This window comes from Dermacentor albipictus, chromosome 4, assembly GCF_038994185.2.
Source record: "Dermacentor albipictus isolate Rhodes 1998 colony chromosome 4, USDA_Dalb.pri_finalv2, whole genome shotgun sequence".
Taxonomy (NCBI): Eukaryota; Metazoa; Arthropoda; class Arachnida; order Ixodida; family Ixodidae; genus Dermacentor; species Dermacentor albipictus.
Genome location: NC_091824.1, coordinates 147,136,195 through 147,142,194, shown reverse-complemented (window position 1 = coordinate 147,142,194; position 6,000 = coordinate 147,136,195). Strand labels below are relative to the sequence as shown.

Genomic DNA, 6,000 nt, shown 5'->3' with positions numbered 1-6,000 from the left:
TTGTTTCCATGGTGTTCTGGAAGAAAAGTGACTCGCTAATTTTATATTCTAAATAAATATAATAAATCTTATCGGCGATATACAGAAAAATTATGACTTGTGTGTGTTCTGGATTGGTGAAATAAACCTTGTTAAACCCTCGTTACCGGCCTGTTTAGGAGCGTTATATCAAATGTCTCCGAAGCTTCCTGCTTTTTCGGGACGAGAAAATACGGCCGAGTTTGCATGCTTAGATGAAGTAAGGGAAATGACGCATACCAAAAGTATGTTTATTATGTACTTTAATAACAATTACCGGAAACTCGGTCTCCCAAGCTTTATATGTTACGCGAGACATGTAACTGGTTTCCCCGGCCTCCGCGGATACCTGCGAGAGACAAGTTGCACAGATTTGAAGGAGGAAGCATGTAGGGAGTAGCGAATGATACATAATTGATCGCTGTCAGTTAATCAATCTTTTCCAAGATTACTTATTCAGGCGTTTAGGATTGTCCCACCACCGCTCTTCACAATGTTTCTCAATGCCGTCAAAGAAATAAAAAAAAAACAACTTCAAATACTATGAAACTGAGAGAAATGTAGTTTTCGGAAAAATTTCATGTTTCTAGGTTATATAAAGGCGTTTCAAATAAGTACTGAACCATGTTTTTTCGACTAATTTCACGCGTTACACAGCGATCGTAGTTTGGTTTAATTCCTCGGTGTTCTTGGTGCACTGAGTAAGGCACCTTGTTTAAATTTGGCGATAATAAGGACGACGCTATCGGCAGTATGTCGGTATATTTGAAAGTTTTGGGAATAATTACTGGCTGCGCAAACAATTACGCATGCAACGTAATATGCTGGGCAGCGTTAAATGTGTTTCACGGGAGGCTCGAAGCTTATTCCGCTACCGTGGCGTAATTAAAACTGCCACCTAGATCAAACTTAGTACAACTATGAGAAACATAATGTCGAAATTGCCTTCTAAGTGCACTCGTTGAACTATGGAGTAATCGTGGAACTAAACAAAATATCTCTTGTTTGAAGTTAGGCACAATATATGCATAATAGCCAGACGAAGTTCAAAGTTTGTGAACTGTAGTCCCTACCTTACCAGTACATTACGCAGGTAATCAATTCGGAGCATTAACGTGTGGTTTACGAACAAAGCAAGATTACTATGAATAACTCGAATAAATATGAACGAAGTCAAAATAAATTTAGCGAGAAACAAACGAGGCGGAGGGGGGGGGGTGAATGTTATAGCGTATGTTCCGGAGAAGTAAAATGTGTGCGAGTCACTTGCTGTTTTCACGAGTGTTGGAACGTTCTATGCAGGCAATGTGTCAAACGGGCCAGTCATACATGAGCAACGTTTTACTGAAAGCGTTTTAATCACATGGAAGCGAAATTGTTATTGCAAACTTGACGAAAGAAATAGCTTCGAGGGAAATGGGGTTTTGATTTTGCAAGTTCGCATAGCTTTCCTGCTACGCGCTACCTATCACTTGGCCTTATTATATATAAAATTTCTGCTACCTTTTGTTCTCTCTGGCGACAGAGGACACTTTGCAAGCGTTCCATAGAACGCCTAAGACTGAGTACAAAATGAGCGTCTATCAATTTTCATCGAGGCAATAATAAACCCATTATTCAACATTCACACGCAAGGCAACCGTACACTGCCCAATATGTTTTCCAAATGTAAACACAGCCAGTAGTCTGTTTTACCCAGGACGCCACGAAACAAGTATATGACGTTTTATAGCACTTCTAGTCGCACTAACATATTTGTAGTAAAATGATTTCAAAGTGAAATATTGTTCTTGGCTCATAGTATATTCCAGCGTAATAGTTGGAGCACCCCTGATCCCCCCCCCCCCCCTTCTTATCGAGCACATCCAACAATACACGATACTGTTTTGCACAAGCGCGAGCCCACACTATGACTTCAAGACTCCTTTTATAGAATCGACTAGAAATTTTAAAAAAAAATTCTTTGATATCATTGAGTGGTCGGACTTGCTTAATAAAAATGGTTACGATAGGATAATAACGCTTAATTTCGCATTCTTTTCTGACCCTGGGCAAAACAACAGCTCCTATCTTCGAACAATTTTAAGAGGCGGGGATGGGAGGGGGCGGGGGGAGGAGTCAGTGATGGCAGAAGAGAGCAAAAAGAGAGAGAAACAAGCTTTTATGATATGCTGGAGATGTTAGCCTGGCTAGTTCGCCTGACATGCTACTCCGAAAGCAGATCACGCACGTCAAAGACGCCTTGACAGGCTGACATTCTGTGTTTTCCGTGAAGCCATAAGCCACCGCTGCGATGAACCTGGTGCATTTGTAATGCTAGAGCTGGTAAATGTAAGTGATTCGCAAAACTATCGCTGTCGTTGATCATCCTAGCCTTTTCACGCGCTGCGGAAAGAGAGCTATAAAAAAGATGATACATTCCGCCCGCCTGTGCAAGGTTTATTCTAAAGCCAGTATCTGGTTCTACGTGTTAGTCGCGTCTTTTTCAAAAGACGGAAGCATGAAAAGTCACTTCTCTAAGACGAGCTGCCGCTATTAACCTTTTCACTGATGACCCAACGTAAATATACATGGTAGAGACGCTACCAATAAAGCCCATACGTTAAAACATGGCGGCTCATTGGCAGTTGATAGGGCTTAGCGCTATCTGTGTGACGACGGAACACTTCTAGCGGAATAAAAAATTTAATGACGCCATATCCTCAAAAAAAAAAGAGAGAGAAGAAACGTAATTTTAGTCGTCAAAGGCGCGAAATTTATTTTGGTTTCAACAACTGAATCGATCCATCAATCAAAACAGAAAACTTACAATGAACAAAGGCGATCAGAAAAAAGCTGCCTAATGACAGCTTGACAAGTCTCAGCTACTCGTCGGAGGTGAAGACAAGGCACAGCACTCATCACATTTAGCATAACGAATTATAAAAAAAAAATAAGCGAACAGGATGTGAGCTCAAAAAATTGTTACACACTCTCAGATTTGTAATTCAGTGGACGCACTGCTAGTACATGCGTAAAAGTAATATGACGATTTTGACAAATGAATTTAAAAATGTATTGTGCACGGTGCAATGCAGAAATTTACGTTAAGGCAGGCATATGACATAGGAATAATTAATGCAATAAAAAAGAAAGCATGAAGAAATGCTCATATAAAAGACGGCATGTTTCAATTTTTACAGAAATAATTCTCCGATTTCTTTTTTTTGTAAGGAATGAACTGTCTGTTTGTAGCAAGTCACAGTAGTTTAATGGCGTTGGCAAGATATGTCAAATGCGGTGCACCCCGTACTGCGTGCGTGAGAATGGCATTTGGCAAGGCAGTTGATATCGGAAGCAGTAGAGAACAACGTTTCTCTCAAAGTGTGCAAAATTAAGAAAAGTATCTGATTTGCCAAGCGCTGACTTTTTGTGAGAGCACAGTAATTTGGATTATATAAGTCTGATATTTTAACGATCCTACGTTTTTTTTTTCTTTGCATAGAGGGGCGGTGTCTTCTAAAAAGGAAGCATTTGAAGTTATCCGTAGCCCTTTTTTCCTGCAACATGCTTAGTTCGGTTACACTAATTGCTGTAGTTTTACTCCATACCAGTGGGCAATACCATAAGTGAGATTTAAACAGGGTGTCGTATATTGATATTTTTATTGCAACTACTGTAACGTACAGCATAAGGCTGTACGTTCTACGTACAGGCTGTACGTTGTACGTTGTACGTAAGGCGTGTGGGGACGATGTTATCACGTGCCGAATCCGGCACGTCCATACCACACACAGAACCCGTAGCAACTGACATAGCAGGTCAGCCCAGCGGGCCTTCGCCTACCCTCCTACAGTGAAGCTTCGCCTCTTTTCCCCTTCCCCGCTACGCTCCACGGCACCTAGACTTTCCTCTACGTGGCGTTGGTTTGCCGCACGCTCAGTGCGCTCCTTCGTACTTTCCCCGGTGCTCGATTCTCTTCTCCGCCTCCAGGTGTCTTCCTCCCGCGGCGCGAGCTTCCTTCGCGGCTACAAACTTCGCTGACTTCACTGGTGGGCCACTTACGCTTCCGCATAAAAAAAAGAAAGCTCATAAGTGAAGTCGTTATAAACATGTAAACTGAACTCTGACGCCTGGAAGTGCTAGATTTGTGTAGTCACTTTTTTCTTGTAAGTGATTAAATCTCTCCATGTTAACGCTAAACTGTAAAGTTTAGTACGCAGGCTCATCTGTTTTCTTGTAGGGACCCAAAGCCACACTTAAACGAACTCAAGAAATGCATTTGAAATTAAAGTAGACTATTTCAGAAATAAGTTTCTGCAATAAAGTACTTCTATGAGTTCAGATGAGTAAAGTTACTGGTAATGAAAGGTCGCCTATCAAAGTCCCCTCCGCGATACTCCCACTTTTTCTTCAATGCCTTGAACTGGGAAGACTACGGCGGAGCGGGGCATGCCCACAACGCTCCGCCTATTGAACTTCACTGTGACGCACAGTTCAAATTTGATTTTGGATGTTCCCGTAGAGGCCACTTTACCTTTATTTTGGCGCCTACGATGCACTGAGCCTGGCTTTCCTCATAGAGCCGCAATGCGTCCTCTCCTATCAGAGTGTACACAATAACTATCCCACGATCTCGAACTTGACCATTTACCATAATGTAGACTAGAAAATGCGACGACAACCTTGTAAATGAGGAATAATCCGCCAGCCCGGGCACTGAATTTGGTGACCACCGCTCATTAAATGTATTAAGTTTCGAGAGCATCACTCCGCCCAAGTAAACAGTTTGCTGTTTCTTCTCGTGTGCTTTATCTTTCTTCCTTTGTGCCACTTCCCCTCACACAACCACACAACCACGTCGTAACCACATAAACATAGCTTAACATGAAGTACCACCAAACAGCACACTAAATTTTGATGCTATAGTTAATATTACCGTACGTGCCTCTGCGATCCACAAGCAGCACCTGACAACAGTTTGCAAGAATGCCGATGTTTGACATGAGCCATTAATAAGCAATTATCGCCTCGGTGATAGCTCGCCCTTAGGCGCGCACTGATTAGTTGTATTAGCAAAAGCGGATGAGCTACGTCATCCGATTTTGCTCGACCAGCCAATCAGCGCGAGCCTGACGGCGAACTATCGCCGCCGCGATAGTATCACCGAAGTGGATCATTTCAGAATACGGCCCCCGTTAAGGGCTACTTTCCCCACTATCGTGTCCGCGTGTAGAAGAAAAATCCCGAAGATATATTTCAATGCCGGGTAGAACCACGGCGTAGGTGACGCAAGCGTGGAGCACTCCCCATAAGTGGGCTGATCTCGAACGTAGCAAAATACCGTGCCGACCCGCGGCGGAAGCGAAGCAAACGTTAAGACAGTGAAGCAGGCGCTTCACGGCCTTCCTTTTTTTTTGTCTGTTTTCAAGAAATGTATTTTGCACCACAAAGTATACCTAGGCAATCTAAGCACCAACTTGCCCACGAAGAAGTTCTTTTGGCGTTAAGCAATCTCCACACGTGGACCGATGCTGATGGTAGTGCAATGCCGGGCCGACCTGCGGCAGAGGCGCCTTTTGCCTTTAAGTGACACACATACGCAGCCTCGCTGGTCATCCTTCTTCACAGAGTGGAAGAGTACATATCTTTTGCTGTGGATTACGTCAGTGCTTGCGTCAAGGCGGGAAATTGAAATCCTAAAGGTTATTACACCAGGTATAGTGGTGAAAAAAGGAAAGTGAAGCTGATGTCCATAATTCTTGGGTACGCGCTGTGCAAGATTTCAATTACTTCGAAACTCTTTCTTTATCAGATGGCCGATCAATTATTGCCGGTGACCGAGAAGTTTATATAGTATATATAAGTTGGCAGACCTTCATGTGATATGCAGGTCTCACTGATCCCACGCCTCACAGGTCCAGCAATTAGTAGTGTTTTGCAGGTTCAGCAAAAATACGATTCTTGCAAGCGACATTGAAAACAAGTATATTTCATTCCACT

The 6,000-nt window shown here is 42.9% G+C and overlaps 1 long non-coding RNA gene across 1 annotated transcript in view; it reads right to left on the bottom strand.

Annotated features, from left to right (window-relative positions):
* Positions 1-279: 279 nt before the first annotated feature.
* LOC135902216 (uncharacterized) overlaps positions 280-6,000 on the bottom strand; it is a 106,566-nt gene continuing 100,845 nt past the window's right edge. Inside the window, exon 3 of the long non-coding RNA XR_010564447.1 lies at positions 280-367. This is a non-coding gene — a long non-coding RNA (uncharacterized lncRNA). The remainder of the gene's footprint in view (positions 368-6,000) is intronic.